This window comes from Astatotilapia calliptera, chromosome 6 (genome assembly GCF_900246225.1).
Source record: "Astatotilapia calliptera chromosome 6, fAstCal1.2, whole genome shotgun sequence".
Lineage (NCBI taxonomy): Eukaryota > Metazoa > Chordata > Actinopteri > Cichliformes > Cichlidae > Astatotilapia > Astatotilapia calliptera.
In genome coordinates, this window is record NC_039307.1 from 18,399,166 (window position 1) to 18,416,561 (window position 17,396).

Below are 17,396 nucleotides of genomic sequence, written 5' to 3' on the forward strand. Positions count from 1 at the left end.
TGCACACAGACAATCTGGTGAAAAGAGAGAGATCTGGAGAAAAGCTGCGTTGCTGACGGTGTAAAGGTCAGAGGTCATGTGTCAAGAGTTAAGACCCAGTCAGCGAGACCGAACCTCGCAGGAGACCTCACCTCTGCCAGCCCTCCGCCTGCAAGGGTATGTGTGTGTGTGTGTGTATGCTGGAAGTGCATGCGTGTCACAGTCATACATATGCACATTTACATCACATTTCAGTTACGGATGTGTGTGTGTGTGTGTTTGTGTGTGTGCCAATCACAAAGCTCACAGTAAGTATGTGATCCTTCCTTTATATGTCGCATGTGTGCGCGTGACCCCATGCCCTACATCCTGACAGGAAGAGCCAGCAGGCTACGTGGGGAATGTTGGACCCCGAGGTGTCAATCACAGATTTAGATTGACAGACGAGTTAGCTAGCGCTGCTCTCACATTCACCCACACACTCTCCCTCTCAGGACTGCACTCTGTCACTCTCTCAGGCTGACTGTCTTTCACTCCCTCTTCCTGTCTCTGTCTCCTCTCCATCTCTTCATTTCTCCTTGTCTCTCTTTTTTTGTCTGTCTCACAGTCCACGTCTGTACACTCACATGCTGTTTTTCAGTTTGTGAACCCCCCTTCCTGCCCTACCACCACCACCATTCGCAGTCACTGCCTGTCTCTCAGCTTGCCTCTCCTCTTTTTCTATGACAGATGGGTGCCTCAGAGGATTTCTGTTTCTGTTTTCTCTCTATCGCAGTGCATGTCCTTTCTTTGGTTTTCTAGTTTTCTTCAAAGCACACGATGGTGGTCATTCATGCATGCACACATTTGTGATGAATGTGTGTCAAACATCTGTCTGTTTAAATGTGGCTTCATGACTGTTATTGTTTTGCTGTCTCTGAAAAAAATGCAAAAAAAAGGTATTTTAGACTTCTGACTGTGAAATACGTGCATGCTGTTAATGGTTTTAAATGTTAAAATGAGTTTTAAGATGTTAAAAAGAAACCTAAAATTACTGCTTAACAAGTAATGCTATTTGTTCAGTTATTCAAATTGGTGCTGGATTAAACCTCCTCGTATGTGGATGCCAAGCTTGGGTTGAAGTTTTTTTAGGTAACGTGTTTATAAGTGGAGTCAAATATAACATATGTGATTGAAACTAAGCAGAAAGTAAGTGTCTCTCTAACTATTATTCCACAGTTTTAAAGAAAGTGATCTGGATCTACGCGAAAATGTAACAGGTTTCCTTTTTTGCCTATCCTCCACGTCTCTAAACCATTTTCATCAGAGTGATAGTTTTTGAATCATCTTGCTAACAGACAAATGGTATCAGTCGTACCAGTGCCTCTGCACAGGAATTAAAGTAACAACAACGGCACACAGAGAGTGATCCAAGGACACTGTCCTGCTTCCTAATGTTCACATAAAGGATTTGGAGGTGTACCAAAAGTTAATGAGTACTTCAGTGCCCGAGTTCCACCTTTTCACCAAGATTTTTGAAATTTGGCTGTGTAGTTTATTCTTATCCTGCTGACAAGCAGGCAAACAGCACTGGACACTTTATTATTTTGGAAAAGGAATAAAAAAGCAAGCAGGTCATAATCTTAAGGAATTGTGCTTTCAACCACTTTTAAGAAAGCAGTGCTGGGCTAATGCAGCTCCAGTCTTGAGATGACATCACAGAAGAGAAAAAGTCCTTGAGCTCCAAGGACCATTAGATAACTATATTATCCAAGCTAGAAATATGGATAATTATATAATATTGTATAACTCAATCCTGTCTGGTTCTTTATATACAGACGAGATCTGAACACTTGGTATGCATTTTTTTTAGTAAATCAAGTAATTCCATAATAGGTGAATTACTACTATTACTCTTTGGAAAATAGTTCTCAGTGTAAGCAGAGTGTAACAGGTCTAAATAGTGCAAACATCACTCCAAGTCAGTGAACACACTTTACAATAAATGCGTCCAGGTGTGATTGCAGATTAAGTCACCTGAAAACACAACTATTAGCACTGGTGCACAAATAATCACGTGTTTCCAATGTACTGAAGACTCAGTTCTACAGAGTGATGTATGATCTGCAAATCTGTTGCACTGAGCTAATAGCTGTATAATAATCCTACTGCTTATCTCTACAAACATCCAGAAGGAGCAAATATCTTCTGATGTTTTACCTTTGCAGAGATGTCAAATCTGTCCTCAAAACAGGATAAATTGCCTGCCTTGTTGTATAATCAGGCGTCAGTGGTGACTTCCTTGTTTGCATCTCATTTTCTCACTAGTACCTGTAGCCGCTCGCCCATTCCTCGCAGCCCGTTGTGCTGTTATGATGTAGTTATTTTTGGATTTGCAGGATAAGTTGCACTATATGAGAATTTTTTTCATGGCACACTTGTAATATATTTATATATCTGAAAAATAATTACTGTATGTTTAAAATAAAATGTATCTGTGAATATATGTTCTGTTTTTCACTATGGCACTCAGCCAGATCTTTAATGATGTATCTGTGTTTCCTCTTTGGGGTCAGTATAGTGTGTAACTAGTCTATTAGTGGGTGAAAAACATTCACAGTGACCATTTAGCCTCAACTTTTGCCCCTCACAAGGCCCTCGGGGCTTGACTGTTGAGAGAGTTGGTTTTAAATAAAAATGAGACATGGGGAAATCTTTATGCTTATCAAAGAACACAAATTGGTTTCTGGTCAGCATGCAAATACATGTTTCACCTGAAACTGACAGAATGAATTCCGGTGTCTGCGATGTGTTAATGTGAGAAAGTGAGAAAAGGAGGGAAAGTAAGGGAAAACTGCGTTCAGTTACATCTGAGCACAGGGCTGATCTGTCAAACTATATTCAGAGACTCTTTTAAAAAACATAGTGTAGCCTCTCCTTCTATTCTATACTCTGTTCACATTTTTCTTATTCTATCTCATTCTATGCTCCCCTGCATAATCTTCTCTGTCTCATCCTTTTCTTTGCCGTCATCCTCTGATTCCATTTCCCTCCCTTCTCGGCCTTCTTCATCTCCCTGTGTACTGCTCTATCTTCCATCTGCTCCCCCCCACCAACCCACCCGGCCCCCTCAGCCCCCCCCTCGTCATCGCTTTCCTTTCGTCTCGACACCTGACAGAGAGAGGATCCAGCAGTAAATCTCCTAAAGCACAGTCATCCACCATTGTTCACACCACAAAGCTGGAGAGGTAGAGAGAGAGTGAAGAAAGATAGTGAGATGGGCGAGGGAGACATTGAACGGTAGTTTGTTGAGAAGGAGAACAAAAGATACAAGATAACAAAAAGACAAACAGACACAAAATGGCCTGAGACGCAGGCGGTGGTGAGGGGGAAACAGACACTGATGGAAGTGCTAAAAGAATGATGGAAGGGAAGAGACAGTGCGGGAGGGAGATAAAGACACAAGCTTTCACTTACTGTAACTCACACAGAGCAGACAGTAGTCCATCCTTACACACACACACACACACACACACACACACACACACACACACACACACACACACACACACACACACACACACACACGCAGAGTGTGGCACTTAGCAAAATGATTAAAATTCCCTTTGGGTCAGAAGACATCCTTCCTGCCCAAGCAGAGAGGAATGTCTTGGACTAAGCTCCTTGGGCAAAAAGCTCAAACTTATGGAGGCCCACCACTCAGCTCTCGATGATTCACTTAAAGCTGCGAGTCTGCGCATGTATGTGTCAGCATGTACAGATTTGCGTACATGCATCTCTCGTCTGTGTGCTTTCATTTCTGTTTACGCACACAGATCTGTCCTTGTGCATGAGTCTACACTTGCATTCGTTTCTGTGTACTTGAGATTGTGTTTCTATGCGTGTGAGTGTGTGTGACAGCGGGCTGGGCAGAGTGTCCATAGCCGGTGGTTTATGGCTGTTGAGGTCTGATTACATTGGTGTGACTGGAGGGGTGAGCAGACTGGTAGTTCTATCTGTCTTCTGTGTGGCTGACTGAACAGACATACAGCGAATGGAGGCGACTCAGCCAGAGACACTTGGCCTGCCTCCCAGAGATCTCGCAGAGTTACAGCCACATAATGGATTCACACAAGAAAACACATCTGATTCATACTTGATTTGCAGGTTCTGTGTCTGTCTATGAATTTGATAATTATTTAAGTTGAAAGTGTTGACCCATAGTGACTAGGGAGTTCGACGCTTGTGTTTCACACATGCAAATCCACGCGTAACAATATTAAAATAACTACCTTTTCTTTAATGCTTCACACTTGAGTGGCTCCAGTGATCTCTCACAATCAAGTTGGGGTCAAGTTAGAGAAAATATTTTTATACAATAATAATAATTCATCATTCTGCTCTTACCTGACTGTGTTAGCAGGCAGGCAGCACTACCAGAAGCAGATAACCCCTGATTTATGACACTGAATCGTATGAATGAGATCTGAATATATTTACTGGTGAATAAAATTTCACAAGTGAGTTCTATGGGCAAGCACACAATATAATTCAAACAAGCAAATGAAAGAAACACTTGATTATCTTTCCTCTTCTGCACACGCAGAACATCTCTATTCTATTCTAGATGATACTTGCTTGTCATAGATATATGGTTATAAATGTTTAGTCGAATGATCATCTTACCTAATAATCTCTCATTTACTGAAACAGTTCTAATGTATAAAAGCAGCAAATAAGTGCTTTATTGAAGATGGAGATGGGAAATGCATGCAAATGTACACTAACTTTTAACTAACTTATTAAACGCGCCTAATATTTTGTTTTCACAGATTTTTTTTTTTACTTTTCAGAATTGCTCTCGCTACATTCAGTATATCATTTTTAATTAACAGCCAAATTTTTGTGCCAGCAACTGCTTAAGTAAGCTCTTCTGTAGCAACTTGTATTACTGACTCAACGATGTGAGCCTCCACTCTCCTTTTAAGTCTTATGTTAGATTTTGGACCAGGGAGTTTGGTTCACTTTCACTTTAGAGCAGCCTGAATGTTAAATTCAGTGCAGTTAAATTTTAGTTAGAAAAAAAAAAAGACTGAAACATTCTCAGGATCGCAGCGAGCCAACCTAAGCTGTATTAATGACTGCTAAAGCAAAATGTTGGCAAGTTTGTACAGGTACCTGGAACATTCCAACTATGATTTTAATTAAGTTTCAGAGTACTGATGTGAGGGTCGGTCTGTTTTAACTTTGCTTAAAATAAAGGCAAGAAGTTGAAATTCCCTGCAGCTGTTAGTTTCTTTTACATTTTTAGCGCATTAGCTGGAGCATCACTGGATCCCAGCGGTCATACATGAACCTTAAGTGTTAGTTGTTGCTACTGCAATAAACCTATTCCTACTTGTTAAGTAAACATGATCTAAAAATATATATATTTTTGTGTTATTCTTAAAAAAAAAATTCTATTCTATTCTATTCTGTTCTAATTAAGCCACTTCAAGTCAATTTAGTCCAAAGAGTCTGAGCTTTATATGGAATGAGGTACTGTTTGGAGGTGGCCTTGCTTAATGATACCCATGGTGGATTTATGTAATACACAGAGGGATAAGGCAGAGGTAGCATGTTTTATCTTGCGACTATAAGTGTGCACTAGCAGACTGCTGAGAGAGGTAGAAGTGACAGAAAGAGGAGAGAGGGGCTGGTAGAGATTGTGAAAAGGGGGCAGGGGGGTGGAGGGTTGGGGGAGTGTTGAACAGAACAGAAGGCAAGATGTTGTTACATTTACTGAAAAACAGCTAAAAACCCTCTGTGCTCCGGAACTTTGAAGAAGAGAGAGGAGAAGGGACAAAGATTGGGCTAATAGATAGGCGTGCATGAGAGAGCGAAGGTGAGAAATGAGAAGAGAAAAGAAGGAAAATAGATAGACACGAAACCAAGAGCAATTGAGATGGAGGGAGGGGGTGAAAGGTGGGAAGATGGACAGTGATGTATAGGTGTGCCGAGCGGTTGAAGCGCAGGTTTACTCCCAAGTGTGTGCAATGTATGAAATTAGAAAGAACAATGTGACGTAAAGTGATGAGGGAGACTCGGATGCCTGATGTTGTTTCTGTTTGCTTCCACTGCATCGGAAGGGAACACCTTCCACTAGTGTGTTTGTGTTTGACAGAGCGAGAGAGGAGAAAAAAAGACAAGTAGGCAGCAAGAGAGGGTAATAAAAGGAAGATAATGAGAAGGGAAACTTGTGTGTGCATGCGTTTTGCGCGTGTTAATGTGCAATCGCATGTGCACGTGTGTATAAGTGAGTGCACGTGAGTGTGTATATTCGATTTCATGTGAATCCTAAATGTGGATGAAAACCAAGGCTTTAGGATTTTAATCAGCCCCATCTGAACGCTTTATGGCGAGTCTGAAAAGCTTTCATGTAGTTTCTCTCACGCTCACACACATACACACGTAGGCACACACAAACACACATAGCATTCCCTCATGCCTTCTGTTCTAAATTTACACCTAACACGAGCAGGAGAATGGGGGAAGAGGAGAAGCAAGGTAAGAGAGCGAAGAAAGAGAGTGGAGGAAGAGTGGTGGACGAAAGAAGTATGGGGGAGGGAAAAGGACACGAGCGAAGAGAAAGTGCACAGGGGAGGTAAAAGAAGTGTAGACAGAAATAAGGGGGGAAGCAAATCTAAAAGGAGAGCAGAGGGGGGAAAAGAGAGAAGGAGAAGAGCCAAATTTGATTTAGACAGCGGCCAGGAGACATGGAGAAAGGGAGGGATGGAGAAGTTCGATAGACTCGGGAAGAGAGGAAGGGAGAAGGACAGCGGTATATTAGTCAAGGTGTCCAGTCTATGTATTGCCTGCTGTGCAATACCACCCCTCTGATTTACTCTGCCGGGTGACTGATGAGAGGGAGGAAGAGAAGGAGGGATACAGAGATGAAGGGATGAGAGTGGAGGGAGGTCTCGCAACGAGCGTTTAGGCCAAATTAACGGCACCTCATAAATTAGACTAACAGCCAAATCGGAGGGGCTGAATGGGAGGGGCTGTGTTTGCGTGTGTGTGTGTGTGCAAGCGTGTTTTTGTATACACAACTAAGTATGCTTTGTGCATGTATAGTTTGTGAATGATGACATGTCAAGAGGGAACAATTTGAACCAGTGCAAACAGATTACTCTGATAAAGCAGTGATATCCAGCCGCTTACTCATGCAAACACAATCTTCCCTTGATTACTGAACACACTGAAGCCTTTTCTCCTGCACGGTGCGCTCGTAAACTGAAACACTGTTACACATCGAGGATGCTGAATTTAAGTTGCCCACCTTTTTCACTAATAGTACGTTTTACCGTAAAGCAGAATGAATGTGAGACTAGAAAAAGACTAAAAAAAACAAATTAACTGAATTACATGAATTAAGTTTCGTTAATAAAATAGCAAGGACATATTAAATGTAAACGAAACTCACTGCCTGCGCAAAATGTTCAGAGACAATTCAGTTTGGTTTTATTTATATGGCGCCATATTGTAAGGTAAAGATAATAATGTACAATAAAACAGAGAAACATAGAAAACCCAACGATCAAGCGACCTCATTTGAGCAAACACTTGGCAACAGTAGGAAGGAAAAACTCCCTTTTAACAGGAAGAAACCTCTGACAGAACCAGGCTCAGGGAGGGGGTGGCCATCTGTCGCGACCGGTTGGGGGTGATGGGAGGAAGACATGATGAAAAACACTCTGAGGGAGAGAGCCAGAGATTAATAATAACTAATGACTGAACGCAGAGTGGTGTGTAAGCACATAGTGAATACGTAAAGATGAATACATCAGTTAGATGTTCACCTTTTCATGTCGTATAACACCTTCGCTCCAAGCAGCTGAAGAATAAAAAATGCTTTCACAGGCTTGTTAAGGTACTCGATCAGGGGGAAGTGGAGTTCTGGGTTGAATGTCGAATTTCTCGAGAAATCAACATTAAAATCAACGTTAACCATGAACCCAGACTGTGCTCTCAGGTCTTTTCTGTGTCTAGTTATCTCCCCCCTGCCTACTTTTTCTTATATAGTAGTACGACATCACACTCCAACGTTGTTATGACTCCAGTGAATCAAATAAAGACAACAGATACATTTAGTCATTTTCAAAGCTGTTAGAAGTATATTTTATGGGTGATGGGGATTACAGCTGGGGATGTTCACCTCATATAAGGCTTGGTGCAATTTTTACCCCCCGTTATATAATATATGTTTTATCCTACCTTTCAAGCTACACACAGCATAAATCCCACCTCGTATATGTTATTTATGTCACTCCCTTTACATTCTAAAGAAATGTTAACTCTGTCAGAAGTGCAAGCACTTGCCGATCGTTGTGTGATTACAGCACTGCTGGACAGAGTGAGATACTAATACAAAAACACACACACACACGCACTTATGCACGCACACTAACCCACCCACACACCAATCTTGGCAGTGTAGAGTTGATGTTCAGAGTGATTAAAGTGGCATGCTTCTGAGTGTGTCACCTGGGTGCTGCTGTATCTTAAATCAGGACAGTGGGGCTCAGATTGGGTATTGACTGGCCTGCAGAAGTCTCCATCCATCACGCTGAGAAACGATAGCAGCGAGGCCGCCCTGATGTAGCCATATACCACTGATGTTGCTCGCTGGCTGGCTAAGGTGACGTAAGGTTAGGGTTATGGCACAGACCCTTATTTATACTGCGTGGTGCGCAGGCAGAGAAGTGAAGCACACGGCCAGATGTGGACTGACAGGCAATGCGTCTGCCGTCAAGATACGGATAAGCACATGTTCACAAGCTAACGCGAAGGCAAGCGTACCTGTGACAAGCACAGGCTGACAAACACATGCTCAGACATGCAGCAGTTATAAGAGATAAGGCTTCCTGTTCTGTCTCCATCCTGTTGTCTCTCACTCTCAGTGACATAAACATACACGCACAGACGAGCACATGCACACACACATGCACAGATGTAACTCTCTGTCTTGAGGGTCTGAGCAGCATCTTTTGACTGTGTGCCTAATGATAATAAATGAGCCATCATGGGTGGGGAGGGAGGCACTAAGTCATCCCCTTCATCGACAGGAGGAAGACTGGGAGCCCCAAGGTCACCCCACTGTCAGCATCACTCTCCCTAATGACTTCTCCTGCTCCAGCACATACACACATGCATGTGCACATACATCGGCACACACAAAGTGCACCCCACCATGTTCACAGTCATATACCTCTCACCTACACATGTGCATATAAATAGAGATGTGCACACACAAAGAGTGTTATAGTAGCAGGAGTTGTATAGCAGAGCTGAATATCGCAAGGAAGGGTATTAAGCATGCAAGTCCGACATGAGGCTTTTATTTTGAAAATGTTATTTTTCTTTCATTACTTTCATTTGGGATTAAAAATATCATTTAACTTAAACAAAGTTAATGTTTTGATACTAGACGTACCTGGGGCATAGTGTCAGGCAGGGCAATCATTTCACCCAGTGAGTATATGTTAAAGGAGAGTCTGAAGAGTTTTAAAGATGTGAAAAGTTCATATGGTCGCATGTGGCGAATAACATTTTGAACTTGAACTTGAAACAGGTTAGATTAGAACATTTCTGAGAAGTCAGAAAAGGTCAGCTGAATTTGCAATATCAAAATGTGTGTTACTAATCTTGTAATCTTGTTAATTACCTAACACTAAGCCCCCCTACCCCTGATATTTATCTTCTAACCTTTTGGATTGTGAATCCCCAGGCTGCAAAACACTCCTCTAATTTTCTATAATTTCCTTAGAATGCACAAATAGCCTTCTTTTTCTACTCAAAAACATTTTTAACAGTCTATCAGTCCATTACCGTGTTAAGTGAGGCACACTGTACCACTGCCCTCATGGTGCAATGTGTACAGAATATCACCAAGCAGCTTTCCCCTTTAGCAAAACAGCGCTCGATCAGATCAGGAAAGAAGAAGACAAGCAGTGGATAACTGAAACATGTCTCTATAACCTTCCTGACCCTCCTGACTTCCATCCCTCTCCCTAATGAGCTGCCATGCACTGTCATCTCTCAGAGGCACAGATCAGAATTCAAATCCATAGAGGGTGGCCAAGTGAATTCTTCCAGCCAAAAGAGACGAACTAAAGCATTCCAAACCAGCGAACGTTATTAGCGCTGTACTAAAAATGTAAATTTGTGGGAGAGATGAGGCATCAGTAGACACAATGGAGAAATGAATAGGAACGTATAACGCCTTCACTTTTAACCGTGGGAATTTTTTTCACACACACGCACGCGCACATGTACATGCATGCAAACATGCACGGGCACACGCTTACATACGTTGCAAGTTTAGGCTGGAGCTGTAGAAAGCTAATTTGCACCACATTGAAATGCATCTCAATTAAAGAGAAACACATCGAGGTGCCAGGGGAGGAGAGAGATGTGAGAGAACGGGAGGGAGGAACGGGGTGTGAAACAGATAGTGTGTGAGAGTATGAGAGTAATAGAAGGCTGGGTGGATTGGGGGGTGGGGGGTGGATGAGCTCAACTGGCAAGGGAAGAAGAGAGGGAGAGGAAAAACAGAGGAAGAGAGAGTATTTTCATCTCCTTCTCTTGGAAAAACATCTCATTTTGGGATGAATCAGATTTAGAAAGGGTGTTAGGAGGTTCAGGCGCAGCTAAAATCCTAACTAACTTCAGCCTCGTTATCACCACCTCTTTGGTTTGGTGCCAGCACGCCAGGGCTGTCCCTGCAAAAACTGTGTGTGTCCGTGTGAGTATGACTGTGTTTGTACTCAGATATTTTTAAGCCCAAGGCCATGTTCTGTTTGACAGAATGGGTGGAGGATAAGCAAAAGACACAATGAGGTTTTACCTAAGTATGTAACCAAATGTGACTGTGGGCCTGCATCAATGAGTTTTTGGTGTTAAATTCTTCATTCCTCATTGTCATATTTGTCCACGCTGAAAATTAGATAATGCGCAAAAGTACATGTGTGTGTGCGCTGTTATGTGTGATTTAGTAAGTGTGCATCCGAGAGAACAAACAACATCCGGAGGAAAGGAAAAAAAGAAAAACATACCCAATCTGTCACATGGAAAAAATCAGGATTTGCTTCGTATGCCTCTACCATTTTGCATGGGTTGTCATGTTCTAAAAAACTGTGGTGATGCTCTCAGCCCACCATCTTAATAACGCCACCAAATACAAGCAGGGACATTTGTCCTGCTGTCAAGATACTTAACTTCTTCCTTTAACCTGGTGTTTGCCTCCGCTCAAAGACACTAGAACTTGCACATATCTCAAAATGAAAAGCACTGTGGGAAATGAAGTGCTTTTAATCTTCTTCTGTTTTAAGATGTAGTGCATTACCATCACAGCATCATAACCATGATGTAATATACCTACCTCCTTCAGCGTGAGCGATAATCAACTGGTCAGCATTATAGCTACCACAATAGGACTGCCATCATCATCATCATCTTGACTGCCATCAGCGGCAGCATATCAGCACATCATCTGAGACTACATCTCATTTTCACCTGACGAAAAAAAAAACTGATGGGGGTTATAAAGGCTAAATGTTTGGCTCGTTGCATGATTGCCTGTCCACGTCTACAATGAGGTTCAAATTCTCCACTGAAACATCTGTGTGAATCCCAGAACTGAAACTCATCTAAACAGAGTGCAGGAGGCAAATTGAGGAGGTACGACAGAGGACAATTTCCCACTGAAATGAATTTTCTTTGATACATTATTACTATTACGGTAAATGTAGCTAGACAACACGAAATAAATTCTGATTATTGAATATCCTGAGCCCGCCGACCGGCGGCAAGACGGTGGCCTTCGTGCGTTTTCACCTCGGCTTTTCGGCCAGTAAGTGCAAGTGAACCCCGGCACTTTCCACTCACGTCACCTAAGTTACAAGCTGCCTTCATATGTGTTTAAATCTATGCTCTTGTTTGGTCAGTCCTCTTAGCCTCTTCTTGTTTATGCTCGCAGGTTGTATAGCTAAAATAAGCAGTGGCCTTCTTTCATATACACCTCAAGCTGGTGACAAGCATGTCAAAGCCAAAAGAACCAAGTGTGTTTCAGTGAAGACCCTGACAGCTAAATATATAAATATATAGGCTAAAAAGAAAAACTGCTTACATGGGTTTTCCTTTTTCCTTCAATACTTTGAGTTAGCATAATCTCTCCCCCTCTCTCTCCTTCTCTCTGTCCCTCTTTTCTTTATGCTCACTTATTCTTTCCTTGCACACACATGACTGAGCAGATCCGGCTCACACAAACAGCCACTAAGACGCACACACATCAGGGCACACACATTCTGGGTCGCATGCTTCACAATGACAGCCCCATACTGTACTCGGACAATAAACCACATCAGAAAACTACTCAGACAACCTCTGAAGGCACTTTATCTTGTCTTCTGTGTCTTTATGGCCTCTCAATCTGGCCTTGATGACACCGCTTATGAGCCTTTAAGCAGCCCTCTGTTGTGCATGGCCTGACAGATAGAGTTGTCATTACATTAAGTAGGGACTCTCTATTAGTGCAAATGGTGGCACATAACCAGATAATCGGCTGTGGACAGCAAGTGTGGCTATGTGGGAGGTGAGATGCTAACGGATGGTGTGTGGGAGAGTAATGTTTTATGTTGGAGGAAGTGTGATATTTCCATTATAGACAAGCTTAATTGATAAACAGGACAATAAAAGCAGAAAATGGCCTCATAGATTTGTGCCTACAGCACAGGCAGTTGTACTGTAGGATGTCACTATGTATATAATGAGTAGTAATGGCACTGACAATAAAAGCATATTAAGTAGAGGCTTTAGAACACTATCAGATAATGTCATCATTGTAGGGAATAAAAAGACTAATAAAATCCCCCTCATAAAAAGGAGGGAAGCAGCGCTTTCCCTGAGGGATCCCTGCGTCCTTTCTTCTCACACTCCTCACTCATCTCACCTAATCTGCCCCCCCCCCCCCAACTCCCTCACCCGGCCGGCTGTATTTTACTCTCGCCGCCGTCCGTGAGTGGAATACTGACACCACTTCTAATTGTCACAAATAGCCACGTTTAAGTCCCATGCATAATAAGCGAGAAGTTAAAATGTAGAGGGAGCAGCGGAGGAGCTGCGCTGCACACGCTCGTTTTCCGCTTTTGGCACAAAAAGACAATTCATAAAACACTTCTTGAAGTGTCTGATGGTGATTATTAAAAGAATAAACCAAAAAGAAAAAGACAAAAGTACTCGGTGTTTCAACACACTGCCGATATGGACCATTACAGCGAACCAGAATGGGGCACTTTGGGATGTTTTCCGCAAAAAATGAGGAAGGAAAAAAACATCAAGCAACAATTCCGGTCAAAGTGTACTCACCACAATATCCAGATCAGCGCACGGTGTATGGAGAATCCCGAGGAGTTTCCCGTGTCTTTCTTCGCCCCAAGTTGAAGACAGCGATCAGATGCGGTCCCACAGTCCCGACTGAACTGCAAAGAGAAAAGGTAAGACCACATTGACAAAAAAGCACGTCAGCCAGATTCCCACATCTCGGGCGGCAATCGAGGTCAATCTCCCCCCACCTACCCACCCGAAAAGTAGATCAATAATTACACACGTATATCTTTGTAATCCGGGGCTGTACCTCTTAAATGAGGCGGGATGACCACCAGAGAGTAAAAGAGACCGTTAAAGGACCGGGAAAGGCAGCGGCTGTCAGATTTGACTTCAAACTGATGCTGACGATGCGCACAGAGATAAGCTCCGGAGGGGAGAGAGCGAGAGAGGGAGAGAGAGAGAGAACGAGAGAGAGAGGGAGAGAGAGAGGGAGAGAGAGAGAGACGAGCCCACGGAAGTGAATTATAAAAATTCACCACTTGAAAGTTTCTCTAGTAGGTCGAAAGAACATCTTTGCTCCAGAAATGATATCACAGGAGCCGATGGGAGGTCTTAAAACATTATTTCCAATTCGACTCGGGCATGTTTAGGGTTGCACTAAAAATGCTACAAGAATAATAATAGTAATAATAATAATAATAGTAATAGTCAATATGCACGCTCTAACCACAAGGGGCTGATGGTCTTGCCAAACACACACACAGAGACACACACACAGATTAGCAATAATTATACAGCTTGCCAGTTATTTCCCTTACACAGAAAGTCTGACTTGGATAACACAAAAAGGGAGAACGACAGAGAGAGATAAAGAGTAGTAATAACTATATTTTATACACAATTCATGTTCTACAAGGTACAAATGTTTCTATAGAGGAATCTGGGATCTTTCAGCAAACCTTTTGTACCTCAGTTGATGAAAGTTCTGGTGTCAAAAAAAGTTTTAAAAAAGTAAAACACAAATCACAAATGCACTGTTTCAAATATTTACATATACATTATGTAATCATGTGAAACAGACAGTACACCCTCTTTCTGTTCTAAGACTTTATCTATCAGGACACAAAAGGGAAAAAATGATCTGAGTCTTATCAGGTTATCACACATTACGTTTATTCAACAAAAACTAAGCCAAAATTCAGAAGCAGTGTGGGGGGGAAACAGAGTGCATGCTATGGTTTGTAGAACCACCTTTAGCAGCAATAACTTGAAATAATGGGTTTCTGTATGACTTTATCAATCTATCACATTGCTGTGGAGAAATTTTGGCCGACACGTCTTGACAACATTGCTTGAGTTTATTGAGGCTTGTGGACATTCATCTATGCACAGCTCTCATAGGGCCCTGCCACCGCTTGTCAATGAGGTCGAGTTCTGGACTTTGACTGGGCCATTGAAACACCTTGATGCTTTTGCAGCTGTCACTGATTTGCTGCTGTGCTTGGAACCATTGTCCTGTTTTGTGACCCACTTTCCGCCAAGTTTTATCTGTCAGGCAGATGGCCTCACATCTGTGGAGCTGTGCACTATGGCCAAGCATCTCCACTTTGGTCTCGTCTATCCAAAGGACATTGTTCCAGAAGTTTAGTGGTTTGTTCACATGCATCTTTGCAAACGTAAGCCATGCTGCTGCATTTTGTTTAGACAGAAGAGTCTTTCTCCTGGCAGCCTCTCCAAACAAACCATACGTGCATAATCTTTCTAATTGTACTGTCATGAACTTTGACATTTCACTTGCTAACTGAGACCTGTAGAGTCTGAGATGTAGCGTTTGGATTTTTGCAATTTCTCTGAGCATTGCTGCGTAAGACCTTGGGGTGAATTTGCTGGGATGTCCACTCCTGGGAAGATTGTCAGCTATACTGAATGTTTTGTGAACAGTCACTCTCACTGTAGAATGATGGACTTGAAATTGTTTGGAAATGGCCTTATAACCCTTCTCAGATCGATGGACAGCAACAATTTGTTGGATCATTGCTGATGTTTTTCATCCTTGGCATTGTGTTAACACACAGTCGAATGCTCCAGACCAGCAAACTACTCAAACTTTGCTGGTGATCAGTTCAGATGATCAGTACAGCATCTGACTGCTGCTTACCCTCTTAAATCCACCAAAATCTATAACAGGGGCTCTTCATTTTAAACACCATTTTGCCCTAATTTTCACTAAATAAATAATAACACAGTGTAATATATCATGTGTTGATGTTCATCAGAGGTTGTATTTACCCAGTTCTAAGACCAGCTGAGGGCCAGATGATTTTAAGACAGCTTGAGGGCCACAACTACACATTTTACATGAAGGAAATCCCGTGTGTACATGACAAATGCAAGAAAACAAACATATGGTGTCACAGCCACAATGTATATCAAATGCTATATATGCTTAAATTATTCACACTCATTATTCACACCTTCATGCAAGCTTAAAGTGATTACTTCCAAAAATGCCCCATGTAAAAATGTGTTTCATTTATCTGACTGTCATCCCCACCCCACAGGTGACACTTTATATCTCCCTCTGGGCTTGACTGTTGTTCCACAGCCAAAGGCGGGATCCCCAGAGAACAAACAGATCTTTGTACTGTGGTCAAAAACTGCAGAATTATTACAGGGGTATAACAATGATAGCAGGATGTAAAAGCTACAAAAATATGTGTAGGTGTATTATTTCATTTTCAAACAGATTCTTTTTTGGTGTGAGACAACAGTACCAACTGCTGTTATGTATTTTATTGTACTAGCACTATTTTTTTTATTTGACTTTTGAATTACACTTTCATATATTTCATATATTTGTGCCCGCAGATGATTTGTCTCCTGCTATATCTCGTGAACATTCTTTTTTTTTCTGTTTCTTTTTATAAGAATGCACTGTGACAGCTGCTAGTCACAGTAGTAGAGTGGCAATGTAAATAAGGATGAAATGAATAAAAAAAAAGAAAAAGGAGAGAGAGAGGATGGAGAGGAAATGGAAAGAAGAAGAGGAAGAGGAAGAGTTGGGTCCAGGATGAGATCCATGACCCTCTCATCCTACTTTTCCTGTCTAAAGAAAGAATGGGAGAGGAGAAATGAGGAGGAGGGGAATTATTCCAAGTGCTGATTCTTGTTCTTTTCATATCTCATTCCTGACTCACCACTTCATCTGTCCACCTACCCCAGCTCGCTTTTCCTGTTTCTCTCTCTGTCTTGATTCTGTGTGCCTCTCTACCACTCGCTCTCATCTGTCCTTCCTTCCTTGCGTTCTTACTCTCTTACAAGGAGCATCACTTGTTTGTTCATACACCCAAATGTCTGCAACATCCTGTTCTCTATTTACAGAGCATGTGGGATGAAATGTGCGTGTTTGTGTGTGCGCGCGCACATGTGTTTGTGTATGTGCGAGTCAGCTTTGTACTTGTATAACTCTCTGTATTCTTACGTATAGGTTCAGTATGTGGATACATTGTACTGTTGTTTTTATTTATCTTTGCCTTAACAGTATGGCCCATCCATCCATCCATCCATCCATCCATCCATCCATCCATCCATCCATCCATCCATCCATCCATCCATCCATCCATCCATCAACACCAACAGTAGAGTATGAAATCCAATTAATAACAATTTGGTTCCTTTTATTCAAGCTCAATCCATGTAATTTCAATTCAGTCGTACTTTACTGTTCATTCAACATCCCTGAGGGTCTAGCGTGTGGATGCATACCTACATATATATGTGCGAGAAGATATGAGGCTCCATTAGAAGTATTTAAACTTTTGAGACTTCAGCTGTTTGAAATCTAAAGTCACAGTTGAACTTGTTAATAAAAGTGTTCTTTGAGCAGAAATTGTATCCGTGTCTCCACTTTACCTGTCTGACTGTGACATATTTCTATTGGTTGTCATGATGTTTTTGGCTTTGCTATTGCCAAATTGTGCTCACTGAGCCGGCACTTGTTCAGGAGCTGTCTCTGTTGTTTGCGTTTTTTTCATCCCGGGTAGTGGAGAGATGTTCTGCCAATTTATAATGTT

The 17,396-nt window shown here is 42.0% G+C and overlaps 1 protein-coding gene across 25 annotated transcripts in view; it reads right to left on the reverse strand.

The window, feature by feature from the left end:
- Positions 1-13,752, reverse strand: part of ptprdb (protein tyrosine phosphatase receptor type Db) — a 159,523-nt gene extending 145,771 nt beyond the window's left edge. For 14 of the 25 annotated variants that reach the window (XM_026170809.1, XM_026170799.1, XM_026170812.1 and 11 more), the window contains exons 1-2: positions 13,631-13,752; positions 13,363-13,475 (exon numbers count right to left, since the gene is read on the reverse strand). The gene's annotated coding sequence lies outside the window, so the exon portion shown is untranslated. Of the gene's footprint in view, positions 1-13,362; positions 13,476-13,576 lie in introns of all 25 variants that reach the window. The other 11 variants (XM_026170808.1, XM_026170807.1, XM_026170806.1 and 8 more) reach the window with 6 other exon arrangements.
- Positions 13,753-17,396: the final 3,644 nt, after the last annotated feature.